Here is a 25,123-nt window from a genome sequence, read left to right as displayed (position 1 = left end):
AATACATCCATTCTAATATTGCCTCTACCATCAACATAAGAATTCAATAAAGTCTTGATAATCACAACTCATAAACCACAATCTCTTTTGCCATCAGAAAAAGAAAATTTTATCAATACCAAAAGAAGATAACAAATAAATAACATGGACAAACTATAGTATCTTAAATGCCATGGAAGAAATTTCAAAATAGACAAAAAGTTTACTATTAGCATATTAGAATGGCAAAAATGTATTTTCTACTTCTGGTCCAAAACTGCTTGCAATGATCCAGCAATTACACTACTATGTATTTACCCAAAGAATACAAAAAATACTGATTCGAGGGGATATAAGCACACCATTGTTTATAGCAGCATTATCAACAATAGCAAAATTATGGAAAGAGCCCAAATGTCCACTGTCTGATGAATGGATAAAGAAGACGTGGTGTGTGTATGCATGTATGTGTGTGTATGTATGTGTGTATATACATATATATATACACACACACACACACACATATATATATATATATATATGGAATATTACTCAGCCATCAAAAAGAATGAAATCTTGCCATTTACAATGACGTGGTAGAGCTAGAGAGTATTAAACTAAGCAAAATAAGTTGGTCAGAGAAAAATACCGTATGATTTCACTCATGTGGAATTTAAGAAACAAAACAGATGAATGTGGGCCGGCGGGGGAGGGGGGGAGGCAAACCAGAAAACAGACTCTTAACTAAAGAGAACAAACTGAGGGTTGCTGGAAGAGAGGATGGCAGTTGAACAGGTAATGGATATTAAGAAGGGCACTAGTGATAAGCACTGGGTGTTGTATGTAAGTGATGAATCACTAAATTCTACACCTGAAAGTAGTATTACACTGTATATTAGCTAACTGCAATTTAGATAAAAACTTGAAAAAAAATTTTTTTAAAAATAAAACTGTTGAGGTACCTGGGTGGCGCAGTCAGTTAAGCATCTGACTGTTGGTTTCAGCTCAGGACATGATCTCACAGTTTGTGGATTGAACCCTGAGTCAGGCTCCTCATTGACAGCATGGAGCCTGCTTGGGATTCCCTCTCCCTCTCTCTCTCTGCTCCTCCCCCAATCATGCACATGCATGTGCTCTCTTTCAAAATAAACTTAAAAAACAAAATTAAGTTAAAATAAAATAATAAAATAAAATGAAATGAAGTAAAATAAAATAAAATAAAATAAATACAATACAATGCAATACAATAAAACTGTTTACAAATTTCCCCCTTTTCTGCACAGGAGGGCAATGTTTCTTATAGACCTCTTATAGACCTCTTCTTCTCTTAGAGAGAAGAGGTTGGCATCTGTATTAGGAAGATCTCTTCACAGTGATAGAGTGTCACAGATTAAGATCATTCCATATATGGGGTGCCTGGGTGGCTCAGTCAGTTGAGCATCCGACTTTGGCTCAGGTCATGATCTCACAGTTTGTGGGTTCGAGCCCCGCATCAGGCTCTGTGCTGACCGCTTCCTCAGAGCCTGGAGCCTGCTTCAGATTCTGTGTTTCCCTCTCTCTCTCTGCCCCTCCCCTGCTCACACTTTGTCTCACTCTGTTTCTCAAAAATAAATGAATGTAAAAAAAAAATGATTATTCCATACAATTCTTACTACATGTTATTTACTGTTTTTTTCCTTACATGTGTTTTCACACTTACAACTTGACTCATGTATGTTGTTAATTATTCATATTAATAAGTGCCTATGCTTCGCAAAACAGTTTCTTATGAATTTCCTTTTTTTGGAATGTAATAAGAACTATGTTATTACAGAATCATACCATACTCACATTCGCTTCGCAATATAAAAAGAAAATGAGAGAATGCCTTTTCAAAGAAGAAACTCCTACCACTGATCTCTGCCTTTAGAGGACCTAAATTGGATACTCACAGGACCAATGTTTCAAGTTTTTGCAACAGTAATTTTCAAAAGCAAATATACATCAACAAAGGTAATTTTTTTGTATAACATTTCTTTTTTTTTTTTTCTTTGCTTTGTGCAAGTTTCATTCCAATGTGGGAAGCTAACAATCATAATAGGTACATTATACTGTATATGGAAAAGTGATGGTGCCATAAAAATGAAGATGGAGCAAGATAGGAGGGATCAGGAGTCTTCAGGTTGATTATAAGGTTTTCAATTTTGAACAGGGTGGTCAGAGAGCTTCCCTGACTATATAATATCTAAGGAAAGACTTGAAGAAAGGAAGAAGTGAGCTCTGAGTACATCTAGAGCAAAAGTGATCCACACACAAAATCTATCCACTGCTAAAGCTCTGAGGTAAGTAGGTTTGAGCAGAAAAGTGACAAGATCTGATCTTGTTTTGAGTCGCACTAGTTCTGTGCTGATATTTCTATTATTTTCTCTTTTTTATTGAGGTGTAATTGACATGCAACATTACTTTCAGGTGTATAACATAATGATTCAACATCTGTATACACTGTGAAATGGTCACCACAATAAATCTATTCACCACCATAAGTTACAAGAAAAAAAAATTGTTTCTTATTAATGAGAACTTTCAAGATCTACTCTTCTGGCAACACTCAACATATGCACCTACAATATTATTGACTATAGTCACCATGCTGCACATCACACTCCATGTCGTATTCATTTCATACCCTGAAGTCTGTACCTCGGAACCCCCTTCATTCATTTCATCGCTCCCCCAGCCCCCTCACTCCTGGCAACCACCACCCTTTTCTCCATCTCTATAACTTTTGTTTGTTGTATTACTTAGATTCCACATATAAGTGAGATCGTACAGTATTTGCCTTTCTCTGATTTATTTCACTTAGCATAGTGGCCTCTAGGTCCATCCATGTTGTTTCAAATGGCAAGATCTCATTCTTTTCTATGGCTAAGTAGTATTCTGTTGTGTATATACACCACACGTTCTTTATCCATTCATCTATCTGTGGGCACTTAGGTTGTTTTTATATGTTGGCTCTTGTAAATAATGCTGCAATGAACACAGGGGTGAATATATCTTTTCAATTTAGTGTTTTCATTTCCTTTCAGTAAAAACCCAGAAATGGAATTGCTGGATCATATGCGATTTTGAGGAACCTGTTTTCCATAGTGGCTGCACAACTGACATTCCCACCAACAAGGCACAAGGGTTCCCTTTTCTTCACAACCTTGCCAACACTTGTTATTTCCTGGCAGACTGATAACAGCCATTCTAACAGGTGCAAGGTGACATGTCATTGTGGTTTTGACTCGCATTTCTCTGATGATTAGTGATGTTGAGCATCTTTTCCTGTGCCTGTTGGCCATCCGTATGTCTCCTTTGGAAAAATGTCTATTCAGATCCCGTGCCCATTTTTAATTGTTTATTTGCTATTGAGTTATATGAGTTCTTCATATTTGAATATTAAATCCTTATCAAATATATGATTTGCAAATATTTTTTTCCCATTTTGTAGGTTGCCTTTTCATTTTATTGATGGTTTCCTTTGTTGTGCAGAAGCTTTTTAGTTTGATGTAGTTCCACTTGTTTATTTTTGTTTTTGATGTCAGATCCAAAAAACACTGCCAAGACCAATACCAAGAGGCTTACTGCCCATGTTTTCCCCTAGTTGTATGGTTTCAAGTCTTACATTCTAGTCTTTAGTTCATTTTGAGCTAATTTTTGTGTATAGTTTAAGTAATCTAGTTTCATTCTTTTGCATGTAATTATCCAGTTTTCCCAACACCACTTATTAAAGAGGCTGTCCTTATCCCCATTGTATATTCTTGCATTGTGGGGCAGAAATTAATTGAACATATGCATAGGTTTATTTCTGGGCTCTCTATTCTGTTTCATTGGTCTAGGAGTCTGATTTTATGCCAATATCAACCTGTTTTGATTACTATGGCTTCATAATTTGGTTGAAGTCAGGAAACATGATACCTCCAGCCTTGCCCTTCTTTTTCAAGATTGCTTTGGCTACACAGGGTCTCATACAAATTTTAGGATTATTTGTTATACTTCTGTGAAAAAATGCCCTTGGGACTGATAGGAATTGCATTGAATCTATATATTGCTTTGAGTAATAGGGACATTTTAACAATATTAATTCTTCCAATCCATAAGCATGGGATATCTTTCCAATTATTTGTGTCTTCAGCAATTTCTTCCATCAATGTCTTATAATTTTCAGTGTGCAAGTCTTTCACCTCCTTGCTTAAATTTATTCTTAGGTATTTTATTATTTTTGATGTAATTCTAAATGGGATTTTTAAAATTTCTCGTTCTCACAGTTTGTTAGTGTATAGAAATGCAACAGATGGGGCACCTGGGTGGCTCAGTGGGTTGAGCATCCGACTTTGGCTCAGGTCATGATCTCGTGGTTTATGAGTTCGAACCCCACATCGGGCTCACTACTGTCAGCCTGTCAGTGCAGAGTCCACTTCGGATCCTCTGTCTCCCTCTCTGCCCCTCCCCCACTTGCACTCTCCCAAAAATAAAATATATGTTTTTTAATGCAACAGATTTTTGTATGTTGGTTTTATATCCTGCAACTTTACTGAATTCATTTATTTATTTTTTACTGAATTAAAGAATCTAACAGTTTTTTGGTGGCATCTTTACGGTTTTCTATATATGAAATCATGTCACAAATAGTCAAAGGTTTCTTTCTTTCCAATTTGCATGCTATTTATTTATTTATTGCCTAATTGCTCTAGGACTTCTAACACTATGTTGTATTAAAATGGCAAGAGTAGGCATCTTTGTCTTTTACCTAATCTTAAAGAAAAAGCTTTCAGCTTTTCATCATTGAGTATGATGTGAGCTCTGGGCTTGTCATATATGGCCTTTATTATGTTGAGTGGGTATGTTACCTCTTTACCCACTCTGATAAGAGTTTTGTTTTTGGGTTTTTTTTAAGATTTTTTTTAACATTTCTTTTTAATATTTATATTTGAGAGAGAGAGAGAGAGAGAGAGAGAGAGAGACAGAGCATGACCAGGGAAAGGGTAGCAAGAGAAGGAGACACAGAATCTGAAGCAGGCTCCAGGCTCCGAGCTGTCAACACAGAGCCTGACGCAGGGCTCAAACCCACAAACTGGGAGATCATGACCTGAGCTGAAGTGAGAAGCTTAACCAACTAAGTGACCCAGGTGCCCTGACAGTTTTTTTCTTAAACAAATGTTGAACTCTGTCCAATGCTTTTCTGCATCTATTGAGATGATTATATATTTTTTTATCCTTTATTTTGTTAATATGGTGTATCATGTTGATTAATGTGTGAATGTTGCCATCCTTGATCCCTGGAATAAATCCCAGTTGATCATGATATGATCTTTTTAATGTATTAGTGAATTCATGTTATATTTGCTAATAATCTGTGTGCAGTATTTGCAAATATTTTGATGAGAATTTTTGCATCTATGTTCATCAGGGATAGTAAACTATAAAATCCTTTTTTGTTGTTGTTCTGTTTTGTTTTGTTTTGTTTTGTTTTGTGATATCCTTGTCTGGTTTGGGTATCAAGGTAATGCTGGCCTTGTAAAATAAGTTTGGAAGAATTCCCTTCTCCTTAATATTTTGGAAGAGGTTAAGGACAGATATTAAATCTTCTTTAAATGTTTGGTAGAATTTACCAGCAAAGTCATGAACTTTTATTTGTTGGGAAGTTTTTGATGACTGATACAATTGCCTTACTGTAATACACCATAATCAGTCTATTAAGATTTTCTATTTCTTCATGATTCAGTCATGGAAAGTTTCTAGGAATGTATCCATTTCTTCTCATTGTCCAATTTGTTGAGCTATAATTCTTCATAGCAGTCTCTCATGGTCTACTGCATTTGTGGTATCAGTTGTAACTGCTCTTTCATTTCTGATTTTATTTGAACTTTTTTTTTCTTGGTGAGTCTAGCCAAAGGTTTGGCAACCTTTTGTTTGTCTTTTCAAAGAAACAGGTTTTAGTTTCATTGATCTTTTCTATTATTTTTTGTTTCTGTTTCATTTGCACTCTGATCTTTGTTATTTCCTTCCTTCTACTATGTTTGGCTTCATTTGTTCTTTTCTAGCTTCTTTAAGTGTAAAGTTAAGTTGTTTGAGATTTTTCATGTTTATTCAGGTAGGTCTGAATCCCTATGAACTTCCCTCTTATAACTACTTTTGATGAATCACATAGATCTTGTAAGTTATATTTCCATTTTCATTTCTCAAGGTTTTGTTTTGTTTTTTCTCCTTTGAGTCTTTTGATTGACCCATTGGTCAGCAGAATGCTGTTTAATCTCCACATGATTTTCTGATCCTTTGTCTCTCTTTTCTCCTTCTGCGACCCCCTATAATGCTAATGCTACTCTATGTTGTCCCATAGCTTCTTTAAGCTATCTCATTTTTAATTTTTTTTTCCTTTTTGCTGTTCTGTTTAAGTAAGTTCCACTCCCCTGTCTTCTTGATTACCAATAGTTTCTTCTGCTTCATATAGCCTGCTGTTGAACCCCCTCTAGCATATTTTTCAGTTCAGTTATTGTATTCTTCAGCTCTGTGACTTCAGTTGGTACTTTCTTATATTTTCTCTTTGTTGAAGTTCTCACTGTGTTCATTCATTCTTCTCCCAATTTAGGTGAACATCTTTTTGACCATTAATTTGAATTCTTTACCAGGTAAATTACTTACATCCACTTTAAGGTTTTTGAGGGTGTCTTTTTTTTTTTTGTCCCCCTGAGGTTTTACCTTGTTCCTTCATTTGTAACATATTCCTTTTTCCTCATTTTGCTTTACCCTCTGTGTTAGTTTATATCTAATGAGAGAAACAACTACCTTTCCCAGTCTTAAAGTGGCTTTGTACAGATGAACTTTATCTTTAAACTTTGCCCTAGCTCTTGGTTGTCTCTTGAACCATTATGACTGTCTAAGGAGTCTGATTTATTCTTGACAGGTCCCAGTTTTTGAAGGTATGCCAAGAACTGTCCGTGTTCCAAAGGGGGGAATCTCAGTCAGCACCTAGTTTTAGGCTGATTGGAAGCCAGACCCTCAGGCAGCAGCTTTTAGAATATGCAAATACATACAGTCCTATGAAACAAGTATAGACTCTCTTAATGTAAGCGATCTGACTGTCCCCTGAGTGACAGTTGCAAAAACTGGAGCTTCAGACCATTGCATAAGCTCCTTTCTGGGAGGCCCTGGCAAACAGTAATGAGGCTAAGGGAAAGCACAAAGATGGCATCTCCTTGCCTATATTCCCTGAGAGCACATTTGTAAGCCTCTACATATGTGGCAGACCTGAAGTCTGCCCCTCAGGCTGAAGTGTCAGAACAAGTAAATAGGCCTTTTTCACAAACAGACTGGGGGTGTGTTTCAGTCTGCTGTCTGTGCAGTGCCCTGGGGGTGACAGCCTATCGAGAACTGTCTCTCCATTTATTACAGGCCCATGGAACCCAGGAAAAACAACCATGCCTGCCCATGGTATCTAGGTAGAGCAAGAGTGCAAAATAGTACACACCAGCACATCTGTCCCCAGACAGAGTCCCAACTGGTCCCTGCCCCTCCAGCAGATGCTTTAAGATTAGAAAATAAATTTTCACATATAGTCTAGGTGCTTTTCAAACTGCTGCTTTTGTGCTGGTTCCTGAGTGAGTCTGCATGCAAGCCCTTTCCGAGAAATATCTCAGTTCTACTATATAGCCTTTTGGGTCTCCTGGTTGTGAGATCCATTTTCCATCTGGTTTTCAAAGCTAGATGTTTGGAGGGCTCATCTCTTCACTGCAGGTCCCAGGGATTGCGGTGCCTGATGTGGGGCATAAACCCCTCATTCATCAAGGAGAAGCTCCAGATTTGTGAGATTCCTCCCAACTGTGGGTCACCACTCTGGCAGTGGGGTTTTTGGTGGGACTGTCTCACACGTGACCCTCTTACTGCTTTGATGTGAAGAAGCTATTCAGCTAGTTCTCAGGTCTTTTTCAGAGGGAATTTTTCCATATGTAGCTGTAGATTTGGTATGTCCATGGGAGGAGCTGAGTACACCCACCATCTTGGACCACCCCCCTAACATTTCCTATTATATCTGTTTTCTTAAACTTGTATAGTTCAACAGTTTATTTCCAAATTATCCTTGTTTGGAACAGATAAGTTCTTATTCTTATAGACTGTATTTTGAGAGCTTTCCCTACACTCTGAATAACTACACAGTTGAAGACTGGTGGATAAGAAGATAGTCTTTTGATAACTGAACATGATAAACATATCAACTCCTAATCCTCTCAAAGAGCAGGTCAAATAATTCAGTTCCCTGCAAAAAGCATATAATAGGTAGCCTCTACATATTATTGTTGGCAATCAATGTTAATCAGTGTGTTTACTAGTAGGACAATGTGTCATATTACTTGGTAATACCTCTGACCCAAATAAAGAGTTAAGCTGATTATAGGACATACGTTCGTTTGCCTAATTTATTCAACAAATGTTGATTTGGTACCTGCAGAAGGCACTAAGCCAAAGTAAATACATAAAAGAAAAAACAAAATAATATGGAGCAAAAGGATAACCACCTCCCAGGTGCTTGTGTCAACATTACCCCAACACAATGGTACTTGTGGGCCTTAAGAGCTAATAACCAAGACACACTGTATCTATGAGAGCAAAGCATTTTCCATGGAAATGGATATTTTGCAATTGATCAGGAACTTCTAAAAGCTGATAACCATTCTTTAGAAGTAATCCCTGAAGAAAAAAAGAAAAACACAGTAATTTCTGCAAATAAAGCCCAGTGTTATATATCTTTTTAATCCAATTTAATAATACGAGGTCAACTTCAAAGCTGTGCTTTAAAAATATAATATATAAAAAAGTGTCCTTGCAATATAGAACTCAGTTCCTTTAACAAATTCCCCCATCTGGGCAACACAGTTGATGATGCTTTTATAATGAAAGAAGTAGGACATTAAAGAAAACTAATGTCTTTTAGGATGCCAACACAGTTTACAGTGTGTTAATGAGCTCCAGGCAAAGTAAATGTCAATGGGGTACTGATGATTCCCAACTATATGCTAGCTGAATCATTAAATGGATGTCATCTGTGAGTTATGAATGATAAAAATATAATATAAGAAATGATGATCCCAATGATCATTTGTAAAGGATGATAGCTATAATTTACCTCCACTTGAATGAGAGGTCCTAAGCCTGTGACAATAGTGAAACACCTACACAGCTGCTAACTAATGTGAGGCAATTAAAAATAGGATGGACAAAACTGAAAAACTAAAATCACAACTAAAAGTAAGGTACCACCTCAAAGGAAATGGTATTGCCATGTTTACGATAAGCATCAAACTGACTTTTAGAACACACAAACATCATTGCCGCTTTAATCAGGTTTATATAAAGGAAGGGTTTCAAATTTCATCAAGAGAGATGAGGCAGATCTTCAGTCCCAAGCAAATTTGTATTTAGTTTGAAGAGATTACCGAGCTTGTCAAAGTCAGCCTTTTCAACTACACATAGCAAAAGTGCCCCTTCCAAATATGAAAAATTATCAAGATATATTGATGTTTTTCTGTTGTTATACTAGCTAAAATAAGTTGATACTTGAGACATTTGTAAATCCACTTGAAATTTAGGTCCTTATAGATATAGTACAGTTAAAAAAAAATCCTAACATGCCTACGAAATAGAATCCTAATTGTGAAAGATCCTTATCCCACAACATAAACATTCCTTCAGCATGGTAGGCTCTCTTAGCCTTGGCTCATTTCCATTTGGGATTCGTTTTGTTCAGTATCATATACATTCATTACAATACAGAACATATAATGTGATCACTATTTATGATTTACTTACTATCTGTTATCCACTGGTACTTGTTAGCTCAAAACGTCTTCCATGGAGAGATATACATAATAAATAATAGCTCAGGTTAGATTAGCAAGGCTGAAGACACATAAGACACATGCTTCATTGTCAGAAAAATGCTGGAAAAAAACCCTACTATCCCTTAAGTTTCCTCTCATATTGTTAAGATGGGATCACCATGTGAACTAGACACATATTCCTTCTGGATAATGAAAGTGAGAAGGATATCTGCCTTCCACTAAAGGACACTATAAATATCCCTTTCAGAAAGGCAAGCTATCTGCTCCTTTGAAGTAAATATCCCCATGCAGCCCCAAACGGGAATCTTTGATGTCATTCTGCAACCCTGATAATTCCACTCCTGGTCTCAAATCTCTCGTCTGGTCTATTTTGATTTATACCAATACAACGCCAGTAAACTTCAAAAGTAGTGGTATCTTAGGGGCATTGTAATTTCACTTTAACCAAGTGATAAAACCAAAATTAAACATGACAAACTCCTAAAGACAGACAAACCCCATAAGTACCCTAAATGTATAGCTCCAGATTAATAGTTTTTGATATTTAAACACAGTGTTTGTACTCTTCTGAAGTAAAGGACCCAAAGGAAAACACACCTTACTATCTATCAGCCTCTTTGTCTAAGTCTTGCCTGGTTCATTCAGAAATCTCTAAGAGCAATAATTTAATACCTTAAAGCATGACATCATACTGGTGAATCTTCAACCCAGTTTCAAATAAAGAAAAGCATCCACCATAACCATCCTCTATAAAATTGCAACCCACACCTGTACTCTCAGGCCTCTTTCCCTGCTCTCCTTATTCATTTTTCATAGCACAATTTTCTAACACGATAATCAAATATGTTTATTGTCAGTCATTCTTCTCTAGAATATAAGCTCCAGAGGGAAGAGATCTTTGTCTATTTTGTTCACGTACATATCCCAAACACCTGGACAGGACCTGATGCAAGGTAGTCACTCAATATTTGTCGAATGAATGAGTGAATTCACATTGAGAATTTAGTACAAAATACGCTCTGAATATAAGGGAAACAGAGCATACACATACAAATACATAATACCAGACAGTGGTAAGTGCTACAGAGCCAAAGAGAACAACAGGGTAAGAGGCTGGAGAGACAGCCAGCAGTGGCTATTTTAAATGAGGAAGCCACCTCTCTAAAGTGAAGGCAATTGAGGCTTGAATGAAGGTGGGTGCCATACACACTGGGTGGACGAGGAAAGTGGGCTTTGAGGATGGCGTAATTAGCAAATGCCTAGGCTCTAGGCTGGAGGCCCACTTGGGCCCAAAGAGGCCTGCATGGTGGAAGTGGGGTGTGCAAGAATGTATCATTTCAATTGCCTTTACTTACTACTTAATAACATGTACAAACTGCCCAATGCCCTGGGAAATAGATTACCTTTCACCTAGAGTACTCAGATTCCCTGATAGTAAGTGCTTCTTCTACTTACTAGCCCCCAAATGTCCGTTATCAGCACACCATATAAGATTACAAGGCACAGTAATGACATCGTCAAAAACCGTTCCAAGTAGCCTCAGGAGTCACGAAACTGACTTAACTCAGTACCACTGCGCAGAAAGGTGTAAAGCCAAGCAGGAACTTGGTACTAGAAGTGTGCAAAGCCAGGAGGCTCAGTAAACATTAAACAGTGCCTGTCATTGGAGTCTGGGGGGAAAGAGCGTCAAGCCTAAGCAGTTTCATTCACCTCTAAGAAAGACTAAGTCGCCAAGCGCGGTACGAGGCAGCGCTGTGACATGCATTTTGTGACAATCCTGGACTCGAGTTGTTCTGACATTTTATGTAACTTCCCAAAGAACAAAAACAAAAAGTTCGCTCTGAACTCGCCTTCCAACTCAGACAGGAAGTTCCTCCTCGGCCAAGGCGGGGCGCTTGGAAAGTTTTCAGCGGCTAAAAACCTGTTTCCGGGGCTGAGCGGAGCAATACCTTCCGGCTTAAAATAAAGGTTTTCGGTGATTCCTCCTATGCCTCCACAGCAGCTTCGCCTAGCTTAGCCACACTTTCTGCGCTGTCCCCTCGACAACAGGACCAAATGTCGGAGGCACAACACTGAGTTAGCGAGCTGGTTCGGGGCCGGGAGCTAGGTGAATGGGTTTTCAGAACGCCAGCCGCGGGTCGAGGCGACTAAAACGAAAACCACAGCAGCCTACGCGGGGCGAAGAGGGGAGTGGGAAGGCGAAACTCTGAGGCAGGCGCCGCAGCCACAGCCCGGGGCGCCGCTCCGCCTCACCCGCCGGAGGCGGGTAAGCCTCCGGGCAGGCGTTGCCACACGCGACCCTCGCAACGCGCACCACATCCGCCCGCAGGCTCGCACATGCGCAGCGCCGCCCGGGCCCCGCGGCCTGGGTGGGGAGACAATCCCAGAGTTCCGCGCCCAGCCCCCGCCAGGGGGTGTGCGCACGCGCGGCAACGCCTAGGTCCTAGGCCCGGGCGGGGGTGTAACTCCGGGGGCTGCTCTCCAACCGTCGCCGCGTTCGAGAACTTGGACAGCGGGGGCGGGGAGAAGTGGCCCGCCGCCGGGGGATCTGAGGGCTGCCTGCTGCAAGCCTGACGTACCCTCTTGACTTCCTACACCATCCTGTCCCCTTACCTCAGCGTAGGCCCGAGCCGCATCCGCTCCGCTTTCTGGGTCGCCGTTACTGCTCGGTCGAGGGCCCGGCGCAGCGACGAGTTGGCGCCTCCCCCTGAAGCAGCCTGGCCTCGGCGGGTTGCGCTCGGGTGCCAGGCCGGGGAGGGGAAGGGAGGACAGCGCACTGGAGGGGAGGGGGCCGGCGACGGCGCCTTGCCTCGCCCCTCCTTTCCTCCTCCGGCTGCCCGCTACCGCCCCCGCCCCTTCCTTGCCGACTCCCCCTCTCGGAGCGGACCCCACGACTGCATCTCGCCTCCCTCGCTGGGTCCATCTCCGCTTTGTGGGGCACCCCTCTCCTCCGCTCGGGTTCTGGTTCCCAAAGTCTTGGGAATTTGCAAGGGTGAGGCGTGTAAATTGTAGTGTGGGCAACCTTTTCTACAGTTATCCCCCCAGCCGGTCCACCATCAGGGAGCTCAAATCACGTCTTCACGCGGTTTCCCCCTGTTTGCCCCTCTGGGCTGTGGAGCCAAAGTCCTGTGCTCTCCTAATAAGAATGCTGAAATAATGACTGATTTGTCGTGGGGTGACCTGGGACCGAGGTCCTCTGGAACAACCGCACTTTACGTTTATTAATTTAGTTAATGTGTTGTATTACACTGCTCCTCTATTGGCCTCAGCAGACTTTAGTAAAATGCACCACATGTAATATAATTACAATGTGCAATAATTTCTTGCACTTTACACTTAAATTGACCTGAGTGGGTTTTGGTAAAATGCTCCACAATTAATCTTATTAGCTGTTCCTGGGAGGTAAGCTGAATGCCTTTACACTGGCTTGTAAATGAGGGCACAGGTTCAACGTTTAAATGATTTGCCAAAAAGTAGCACAGCCAGATAGAAATGTCAATCCCGAGTGATTCTGTCGTCTTGTTTGATCTGGCCTTTGTCATTCACCGGAAAAACATCATTCCAGAAAGTCTGTTTTTATTGCAGTTGCTGTCGTTGGCAGACATTTATGTCTATTATCACAGCATACTACATTGAACCCCAGAAGGAGACTTGCATTTATTTACTTGATTTTATAGGTTATGAGCAGGGGCAGGAGTCACATACATTTCACTGCCTAAGATTAAGCTTTTCCCCTGAAACAATCAGTTACCTTTTGTCCTTTTGTTATAAAAGGTAACATAACCATAACTGAAAGGACAGCTTGGATTTTTTTACTTGAAAAGGATAATTATAAGGAACTCCTTCCAGAGTATTTATCTAAGGGAGAGGGTTGCCAGACTAAGTAGTGAGATAAGGTGGGGTTATCACTAAACAGACCTTCCTTCTCTTATTTGTGATGTTTATATCTCATTAGATTGTGAAACTCTTAAGAGCAAGATATGCCTTATTTCTGTACCATAAAATGTGTAATAAATGTTTGTGGAATCAAATTACATTGATTACATGCCCTTTAGTTCCTCAAATATGCATCCATACTCCATTAAGAGACCTACACATAAGCATGAATCCATGGTTTACTCTCATTTTAGATAGTTTGTGCCAATTCTCCTGGGCCTGACTGCCTGGATAAGCTGACTTTTTAAGAGAGGTTGGTATCTAATCCAAAAAGGCTTTAGGTCATCTTTTCTTATACCCTCATCAGGTCTCTCATTCCTCTCCTTGTGGCAAAGCTGTGTAACACTGAGTCTGCATAAAAAAAATCCACTGACTTGTTTTTCTGTTCAGGAAAAGGTTTTTCCTCTGGTCACCACCAAAGCTAAAATTCATCATTAAACAAGTTTAGAGTTGGTTCATTAAACAGGAATTCTTTCTAATTCAAACAGTCAAATTCTCCTTCCACCTTTTTCCTGTATCCAGACTACTTTGTATTTCAGGAATTTGTATTTTAAGGAATTTGAGTGACCATTTAGAGAGCAAAATTACAGAAAACCACTTCCATTCATAATATAGTGCATAATTTACAAATCAACCTATATAGTATTTCTTTCCCTGCAGGTATGATACTCCTTTACAAATTAATATTTTAAGATTTAGGTATTTTAGAAATAAAAGTTCTTAGTTCTTAGGACTTGTTAAAAGTCCTAAGATTATTCCTAAATAATAATAATAATAATAATAATAATAAAAATAAGACATTTTATTTACACTTTCTCCAATTTCTACCACGAAACATCTTGTTAATAGGGAACTTAATGTTAAGATGTGATTGCAGCAAGAATGATCAGAGCAAAGGATTCAACAGGTTTAGTCCCACAATACAGAAGGGGAAATTTCCTGTAACAAATCTAATACCTAGAGCAGTTGGAATGTGGGAAGAAACTTTAAAAATTTTTTTCAGATGTTTATTTATTTCTGAGAGAGAGACAGAGTGAGAGCAGGGGAGGGGCATTGAGAGAGAGGGAGACACATAATCTGAAGCAGGCTCCAGGCTCTGAGCTGTCAGCACAGAGCCCCATGCAGGGCTCAAACTCATGAACCATGAGATCATTACCTGAGCTGAAGTCAGACGCTTAACCAACTAAACCACTCAGGCACCCCCAAGAAACGTTTAGAATATCTCCATTTTAATCTAAATTAAGAAATCAAACTTTACTAATATTTAACATGTACATTGACAATAGTGCGTATTTTTTGTAATCAAAATACAAGACCAAAAATGTTTAGAGGCCACTCACTTTAGAGTACCACCAGGCAGGCATCTGATTTCACTACATGTTTTGACTCTGTAATATTTTAAATACAATAATTTGGATGCATACAACATTTTAAATATAATAATCATGAAATGTATATAATAGTTAAAAATTTACCTTTGTTATACTATGCAGTAAGTAAATGTTTATTCTTTAATCACTTTTAACATGAGATACTTACTTAAATCTTGGTAAATTTGCATTATCATAGAGCTGAGAGATTAAATATAAATCCTCATTTTATCGATGCCCAGATTATGAAGTAAATTATCTCAAGTCTTTGGATTCTGAGTTTCATTGCTTTTTCCAATCCATCATCCCACTCATAGGATAAATAGCAGGATCTCATTATCCATCAAATGAAGGATAACAACAAAGCCATTGCACAAGGTGAAAAGGTACAGATTTTTCTCATAAAACTTTAAGTGGAAGAAATTCTTTTTAACTTCTTACTTTAAAGTAATTATAGATTCACATCAAGTTACAAAAATAGTACAAAGATGTCCCATACACCTGCCCCACTTTCCCTCCACTATGTTTAAGATAATAATATATACTGCAAACACTAAGAGCAAAGACTTGAATTGAATCAGCTGACCAAACTCTGAGAAAACCAACTGGCCAGGAACTGAAGGTTGAAAAGGACTGGTTTGCAGCAAGGAGTCTGAATGATGGGAGCTGTTCCAGCGGAAAGAAGGAGGGGAAAGGGAGAGGGGAAGAAGACCATTAAACACAACACATTCCTTAGAAGAGAAGTGATAGCCTCTGTACTAGATATATGTTTTTTATGGTTTTCTTTTTGGTCTATTATTTCATAATTTATCATTTCTTTTAAATATTCCAGATAATGTCATCACTACTATAACCTATATCCCTACACATCATAGCTTAGAAATACAGCTAGGTTGCAAAAAAAAGTAACTTTCTGACTCTATCATCTAAGGGCAACCTTGTAGGAATATTAGCCCTCCTTAAAGCACGTAGGGGCTGGGAAAACGGGGTGTTCGAGTATAATTATATAGACATCATGTAGCATCCTCCTCCTTTGCCACTTCTGAGTGAGGACAGGTGACTCTCCTGGGGTCCTGGCTCCTCCTAGTTGTGTGGGAGAGAGTAAGCGCCCAGGCCACTCTAATGTGGAAGGCACAAAGACGGTCCAGCTCTCTGTATTTTAGAGAGATGTCAGTTACACTGTGCCTTTACAGACACTTCCTCTTAACCATGGTATGTGACATGGTATATCCCAGCACAGTGCTAGAATACAAAGCAACGAAGATGATAGGATACATGTACATGTTACCGTGGCAGCAATAAGAGAACAACAAACCATTAGGAGGAGGTCAATTAAGGCTTTCCAAAAGAAAAAAACTTTTGGCGTTAAGTTTTAAGGATGTTTACAAGTTAGCTGAGAGAACAAAGTTACAGATGGGGATGTTAGGGAAGGGAAACATTCTAAGAATCTGAAAGAGTATGATGTATTCGAGAATTTTAATCTGTTCTGCTCGGCAAAGCAGGAACAAAGGCTATGTGGAGAGGATAGAGTAATGGGAAAAGATTAAAGTAGCCGTAATTTTCTGAGTGCTTTCTTGGGCTGTGCTTTTTATAGTACATTACCCTAATCTTTACAATAAACTGCAACTTAATTTTGGCCTTGTTTTACAGATGAAACAGTGGAGACTTAACTAACTTGCTAGGGTCACATAACTAGTAAGAGGTGAGGCTAGCACTCAAATCCATCTCTGATTCCAATCTGAAGCTCTTCCCACTTGACCATGTGGGCTCTTTTCAAATGAACTGGAAAAGTAAATGGGCCAAATAATAAAAGCCCTTGGCAATGCAACAGTAAGACATATCACAGAATCCAACAAAAAATTTTAAGCAAAAGGATGACATACTGACCTTTGTGTTGAGGAGGCTCCCTATTTTGTAGTGGGGAAAATGGTGAGGTTGGGGCCAGGGGACCATGTTAAGACTCTATCCAGTCAGTCCAGGCAGAACATCAAGAGTGCTTGAACTCAATGCGAGAGTAGGGTATGCTTAAAGAGAAAGGAGAAGATGAATCTGAGAAAAAAATTTTCTAAATTTATTTATTTATCTGAGAGAGAGAAAGAGAGGCAAGCAGGGGAAGGGCAGAGAGGGAGGGAGAGAGAGAATCCCAAGCCCGATGTGGGGCACCATGTCACTGCAAGGTCATGACCTGAGCTGATATCAAGAGTTAGATGCTTAACTGACTGAGCCACTCAGGTGCTCTGAATCTGAGAAAATTTTGATTAGTTTTTGGGGAAATATTACTAATATACTTCTCCATAATAACAGGTCAAAGAAATAGAAACATTTTAATTGATGCTGAGAGCATGTTGGATAAAATTCAATAGTCAATATTCATTTTTGATAAAAGTTAGTTTCATGTTTAATAGTGGAATTTTAAAAGCATATCCATTAAATATAGGAATAAACATATGCTTAATGCTCAAATGCTATTCAGAAAGTACTAGCTAATGCACTTATAAAAGAAAATAAAGTAAGGAATATAAAGACTGAAAAGGATGCAGAAAATATCATTATTTTTACAAACTATGCAATTAGATTTGTTGGCTAAGGGATCCATACAACTCCTTTTTCCTACCCTCTTGCTCCATTCCAATTTTGGGTTGATCAAGTTCAAAGGCATTTCATGGGCACCCTTCTGTGAAAATGGAGTTGTTACCGTGTCATGGTAGCACACTGTCCAGTGGACCCACTGGGAATGACTCTTGTGACTCTTTTTATAAGACTCGAGGAAAAAATGTCAGAGCCTCCTCTTGGAGATAGCCTACATATTAGCTCCATTTGTGGCTTTTCATTCCTTATCCCTGAAAGGCAAGACGAGCCCAGTGATACAGTCTAACTGCCCCAAGCTTTGGAGCAAATATGTTTTTGCTCTTGCACAGCCTTCTCCTGGCCAAGTGGTCTGTTCTGGATTGGCCATTCCCTGCATTGTGGGGTTAAGCACCAAGACTGAGGATGGGATTCTAGGGAAGATATAAACAGGGCAGATTTTATAGCCTGCTCTGGGTTTTGGTTTGTTCAGTGTGTGTGTGTGTGTGTGTGTGTGTGTGTGTGTGTGTGTGTGTACGTGTACTTTTCTTAGGGACTTCAGAGAAAAGGAAGTCAAAACAGGATTTGGGTTTTTCTGGATCTCCTTGTCAAATACCACTTGAGTTCCCGACTTTGGCCATGACCAATGTAGATCTTGAAAACCCAAGAAAATACACTGACAATCTTTTGGAAACAATAGAATTTAGTGATGCAACCAGTTACAAAATCAATATACAAAAATCATTATGAAGAAAACTGTAAAGCTGCTGAGACAAAGGAAGGTAAAATGGAGAAACATGCTGTTTTCAGATAGGAAGACTCAATAATATAGGGATGTCCATTTCCCTAAAACTAATGTAAATGTATAACATTATCTCAATAAAAATATCAATCATTTTATTTAAATAGTCCTTAAATCCATTTGAAAGTGTAGTTTGGTAGAACTCTTTGGAAGGCAGATTGGAAGGCAGTTTGACTTTAGGTATTAAATTGTCCTTTGACTCAATAATCCCACCTGGATGAGGTTACTGGTATGAAAAGAGACATGGAGGAAGATGTATAACATTTTTATAATTTGGAAAAATAGAAAGTAACCTATTTACTATAACAAACTGGTTAGATAAATTAAAGTATGGCAAATACTCTTGACTGTCCACCTAAAATTGTCTGCCCCCCCTTCCTCCCTCCCTTTTTTCTTTTCTTTTCTTTCTTTCTTTCTTTCTTTCTTTCTTTCTTTCTTTCTCTCTGCTCTCTCTCTCTCTCTCTGTCCCTCCCTCCCTCCCTTCCTTTTTTACTTTTTATTAGGGGAAATTTCAAACATATACAAAAATAGAATGATTAAAAGCCCCATGCACCTATCATTCAGCTTCATCAATTAGCAATTCACAGCCAACCTTCTTTTATCAATACTTCTGTCCACTACATATTATTTTGAAGCATCTTATCATTCCATCTGTGAATATTTCAATGGATGTTTCCTACAGATAAGAAGTCTTTTTTGAAAAACAACCAAAACACTATTATCATACTTTTAGGGAAACTAACACTAATTACTTGATCATGAAAGGTCCTTTCAGAACTCAGTTTTTTAATTACCTTGCAAGTACTATATATATATATATATATATATATATATATATATATATATATATATACACACACACACACACACACACATATATAACATATATGCATATATATTATACATATATATACATATATAACATACATATATATGTTATATATGACACATATATTTATATATTATATATACAACAAATATATATTTTATATTATTTTATTATATTTATATTATATATAATATATATGTTTTTAACAGTTTGAGTTACTTGGGATTCAAATAAAGTATACATATTGCAATTGGTTGCTGGGTCTTTTAAGTTTCTTTCAACCTGTGGGTTCCCTCTCCAGCACCTTTTGTTTCCTTGCAATTTATTTGTTGAAGAACCAGTTTATTTGTCCTCTAGATTTTCCAAAATCAGGATTTTCCTGAGGACAGTCTCCATATTTTGCATCAATTAATAATCTAGAGCCTTAATTATATTCAAGTCTTATTTTTATTTTTTTGGCAAGATGACTTCTTAGATGGTGTTGTGTCCTTCCATTGAGAAGGATATGATGTTGGATTGTTTCTGTGACATTCACAGTTGTTGATATTCAATGCCTATAGTCATACTATATTGAATATGGTATTATGAATTAGACATAATGTAATTCAGTAGATGTTTTAAATGGTGAAATCCTAACTCTATCATTTCTTCTTCATTCATTAGCTGGAATACTTCAGTAGAGGGGGAAATACTTTCCTCAATGATTTGATTTCCCAGTGATATAGGAAGAGCATGATTCTTTCTCTTACTTTGACAGTTTTTCAAATAATGAGTTTTTTTCACTAGCATTCTCCAATGGTGACCAAATGAGTTTGTTTGTTGGTATCGTTGTGAATCCATGGATTTAAACTTGCTTCTTTGTTTCATCTCCTTTTTTTTTCTCACAGAACCCTGTTTTTGTGCAGGTAGTAATGCATTCAGTCACAGAGAAGAAATTCTGGCTTGACTGAGCCTGTCTTATCAATTCATTTTCATTTGGCAGTGTCTGGGGTGGGTATATAATTGGTCCTGACTGTAGACACATATAAGGAAGTTCACTTCTAAGAAAGACCCCTCCACCCACTCAAGTGCCCTCTTCCCACCACACCACCTCAGCTTTTTTCACATTGTCGCATAGGGACTTATGTTTGGGGAGCTGCACCTTAAGCTTGGAATGTCCCAGTAGATACATGTGATACATAGGCACAATTATGAACATTAATACTGCAGATCTAGATGTACAGACAGGGAAAGATATCTATGATATATTGCTGATACAGTACATATCATTAAAACTATTTACATAGAGTTGATGACAAGCACATATATTTACACCAAGACCTGACTGAAATTAAGTTCATTGAAATATTAAGACTGATTATCTCTGACTGTTGAGAGATTGGTGAATTTCTACTTTATTACTTGTATTTTCCTATAAGGTATAAAGTTTAAATTTTTATGTAAATAATAAACTTTTTGAAAAGTATGACTCTGGGCAATTCTCATTTATCTCATGTTACTTATAATGAATTTCTTTCAAATAAATGTATCTCGTGATAAAAAATTTTTTTATAAGACCCCATAACTGGCATCACATCACATGATTTTTCTCCATGGTATAATCACCAGGCAGGAAATGTTTTGATTCTGGAATAACATTTCCTGATAAACATTTTTTGGAAACATTTTAAGCATTTCCTGATCTGAAAATTTTTGTGATTTTTTTCCCCTTTGTGTATCTTATTGTTATAATTAACAATACTCCTAGTCCAGTGGAACATAATCATCCTGTTGAAGAAAAAACTTCCAGAAAAACATGGGTTTTGTTAGAGACATTTTCCAGTCACCAAGAAAATATAATTGGGACAACTTTCACTTGGTGGTAAAAATAATAAGTAGTCTCCCTTTAGCTTACATTTAAGAAATTTCTATTTTTTTGATACATTCTATTCTCCCAAGAAGCTGCATATTCTTAAAACCAAAGAGATATTTTTAAAAAAAAATCTAGGCCTCCAGCATACAATTGGAAAAAGGCCTTTCTTCCTATTATTAATTACCATTTATGTGGCTGGTTCTGCCAGGCCATCAGCACAGGAAGCCAGGGCTATGCCAATCATGACAGTAATCAAAGGAAACTGAACCAACAACTCTCTACCGCTCACATGCTGTATGCCCTGTGTTACCATAGTTGCTGGGGCAACTTCAATGAAGGAGATAACCTTGCTCTCCTGGACCTCATAATCTACAGTGGGGAAATGCCCTGAAGACCACGTGGGGATGAGTCTAGAAAGGCAGTTCCTTGAGGGCATTGATGAATTTTAAACAGAGATCCAATACATTCCCCCAGAATGGCAAGTGGAGGACAGAGGGATATAGAGAAGCAAATGAAGAAGTGACTGCAAAAGTCCTGATGAGAGACGATGCAAGCCTGAATTTGAGCAGTGATTTTGGGAGGGAGAGGAGAGGAGAAATGAGGGAATGATCAAATACTTACTTCATATAGCCTCTCTCTTGTTCTCTCTTAACATCACTGGAGTCTTCAGCAGGATTTAAAGTATCTTAGCGGGGGTGAGGGGAACTGAGAACAAGGTTTTTTCCATCCACCCTTGGGTCAGAGCTCTGAAGGAGAAACAGCTTACTCATGGCAGCCAGGATGGAAGTGTTGAAACTCTTTGCCAAGTCATCTGTAGGTTTGTTACGTGGTCTGATAGATCCAGCCCCTCCCCTGATGACTGGCAGTAGGACTTACCTCCTGCTACAGATAGGGATGCAGCCTTGACCCCAATGTAAATATAGTAGGCCTGAAATCCCAAGACCATATTATAGCCTTAGTATCCTCTCTGTTCTGGCCTGAGTCTTCAGTGAGGTGATATTCCTCACACTCTCACCTGGGAGTGTTCTTATAACTTCTGGAGTGGACCTGGTCATTTACAGCCTTTCTGTGTAGTTAGATGTTCACCAAAATTGCCTTTTAGGAGATAGACTGTCCTGAAGCCTAGTCAAAAGTCAGATAAGGCCTCCCTAAGACTTCCCTGCAACAATAGGAACTCAAAACTTATGTCCCCCCAATCTTGAACCAATGGTGGTCTGGAGAAAATACTGTAGCATATCTGCAACCTGAAGGAAAGGCTGGGACTGTCTCCCTACCAAGCTATTCAAGAATCAGGATCTTGGATCTGCTTTGGGTCATGAAGTCCATCTCAATTGGTGAAAATACAAAGCATAGGTCAGTGAGGAAGTATAAGAGCCCCACCTAGAAGAAACTTTGTTGAGACTCTACTATTTAGGGCTGATGTCTATTTAATCCTGCTCCCTTCCGAGATTCCTATCTGGTGTGCTAGTTCCTAGCTAGGGTTTCATGTTTCAGACCCAAGTCACTAGAGAACACTTGGAAACCAATTCATTGTCTCATTTTGCCAGGCTTGGTTTAATGTTTCTAAAGCTCAGTAGTATGGTCTGAACTGATGATCTCGTGTGTATCACAGAGAAATGAGGAACAAAATGAAATTTATTACTTTTTTTATACATTGAAATAATTGCCTGCATAATGAGTTGAGGTAAAGCCAACTTCAGGTCCCTAAAATTAAAATTAGGAGAGAATACTGTAGAAAAGTCCTGGCCCCATCACGTAGAACCACCTAACCTGGTGTATGTATGGACCATGTACTGAACATTTGTCTCAACATCACCATACAAATGGCTATGGATCCTCTTCTCACAGGACTTCCCAAGTAACATATAGAGGGAGAAATAAAGAGTAAGACCTTTGGCAAATTAGGGATCAATTATTAGTCAACAGGGTTTACAACAGGGATGCAAAATAGGCAGAACATACACCATCAAGAAGCCAGGAAGATGTGACAAAATACTGCCCAACTGTGGCCATACTCTATGTTCTCTAATACTCACCTCTTAACTTGCTTCTATTTCCAATCTCTTTCCACAGGACTTAATGGGGCTTTGTTTTGGACTACAATACGAATAGGATTTGACAACAGCTCTTCTCTGGCTCAGCTCTGGGCTTCAGTGTCCTTCTGGTCTCTCCACAAACCCTTGTTTCCAACCTTTCTACCTCTTGTGATCTCCATCTGTGACCCAGGACTTCCTCCTACTTCATGCATCAGAATGTCCAGGCCCTAGTTTAACCAGTCTTCCTGGTTCTCCTGGTCTCAACTCCTCCTTTTCCTTTTCCACATGGGGCCACTCAAACTAGCTCATGGTTCAGATGTATCTCGGTCATCCCCCTAAAAGTTCAGAGAGATCCCTACCTCAAATGGACAACCCTTAGGAAGCTCACCGGTTCTCTATTTTCTCTTTAGTGCTTGGGACTTGAAGGTGACTGATTATTTTGACTACAGGGACACTCTTTCCAGCCCTCCTTGTAAGATATTGGATATCCCCATATTGTATAATGGAGAATTGTATTTTGGCAATTCTGGCAATAATGCCAGCAATTCAACATCTCTGAGTCATGAATTAATCTACTCTTCACACGAAGACTATGGAATCTCATGTCAAACTTTTCAAACATTGATGTTTTTTCATCACTGTCCCCCAAATTACTGTCTCAGCACATCTCATTTGCCTGAGCACACTTGCCTTTAGAAATAAATTAGTGATAAGTCATGAACAATCGAAAATGATTTGATACATAGAACCATGGCAACAAGGAGAAAAGGAACTAACATTTACTGAGTACTTGCAATGTACCAGGTACCGGGCACAATTAATCATAATCATAAGGATAATATTTACTGTATACATATTATGTGTAAGGCATTGTGCTAAGTACATATGACCTAATTTAATCCTCATAACAATCCCATGAGATAAGCACCTTGTCACTGTCCTCATTTTATGAATGAGAAACTTAAGCTTCAAGAGGTCAGGTAACTTGCTCAAAATGAACTGGGTTTCAAGTCAAGGGGTGCCTGAATCTAACATCTAACAGGGTTTCTCTCTCTCTGTTCCTCTCTCAGCTTTCTTTTTATTAGACTTCTCATAGGTTTGTCTGTTTTATTGCTCTTTTTAAATAATCAGCTTTTGGTATTGTTGATCAATTCTACTTTTCTTCCTATTTTATCATTTTCTACTTTTATTTTTATTAATCTGCTTCAACTGCCCATGAATTTATGTTGTTCTTTTTCTAGCTTCATGGGTCAATGCTTAGATCATCTGTGTTCTAAGTACATGATTTAAGGCTATGAGTTCTCTTCTGAGTGTTGTTTTGACTACATCCCTCAGGATGTTCTCATTTTTATCATTTCTGAAGTACAAAATTTCAATTCTCATTTCCTCTTTAGCCCAGAAGGTATTTAGAAGTAAGTTTAGATAAACAGATTTTTTTTGAGGAAAGGTGTACTTAACCTTTGGTTAATAGTTTGTACTTGAGAACCTTAACAATTAAAGTAGCAGTCTGTTTCCAATATTATGAAAAAAAAATGAGTATTTTGTTGTTACACTGAGTTTTGCCATTTTCATTTATATTGTTCTTCATTGTAAGAGAAAAGGAAAATTATTGGTGGCTCATTTCTTTATTATTATATAGTTATTTGCTTTTGGGAGAGAAGGTGAGTAGTGTCTTTCTGCTATAAGGAAAGTTCCATTGAGGCCAGGGACTTCAATTGACACAACTGAATTTTCAACATCCAAAACAGTGCCTAGCATATGGTAAGCACTCAGTCTATCAATCTATCAATCACTATGTATACAGCTTTATTGAGGCATAATATTATGTTTATATATGTATAATATATGTCTACATGTATATATACATGTGCATATATACATACAGGGCTTTATTGAG

At 38.4% G+C, this 25,123-nt stretch overlaps 1 protein-coding gene across 8 annotated transcripts in view; it reads right to left on the bottom strand.

Moving 5' to 3' along the window:
• The window catches only part of RCBTB2 (RCC1 and BTB domain containing protein 2), a 59,812-nt gene extending 37,837 nt beyond the window's left edge, over window positions 1-21,975 (bottom strand). For 2 of the 8 annotated variants that reach the window (XM_040448411.1, XM_040448420.1), the window contains exon 1: window positions 12,450-12,610. The gene's annotated coding sequence lies outside the window, so the exon portion shown is untranslated. Of the gene's footprint in view, window positions 1-9,804; window positions 9,848-11,546; window positions 11,643-11,785; window positions 12,156-12,449; window positions 12,611-17,029; window positions 17,167-21,811 lie in introns of those variants that run through there. The other 6 variants (XM_040448412.1, XM_040448417.1, XM_040448419.1 and 3 more) reach the window with 6 other exon arrangements.
• Between the last annotated feature and the right edge of the window lie 3,148 nt (window positions 21,976-25,123).

Source organism: Herpailurus yagouaroundi, unplaced genomic scaffold (assembly GCF_014898765.1).
Source record: "Herpailurus yagouaroundi ecotype Mexico unplaced genomic scaffold, PumYag 197, whole genome shotgun sequence".
NCBI lineage: Eukaryota > Metazoa > Chordata > Mammalia > Carnivora > Felidae > Herpailurus > Herpailurus yagouaroundi.
Note: the sequence above shows the minus strand (reverse complement) of the source record. Positions and strands in the feature narration are given on the sequence as shown.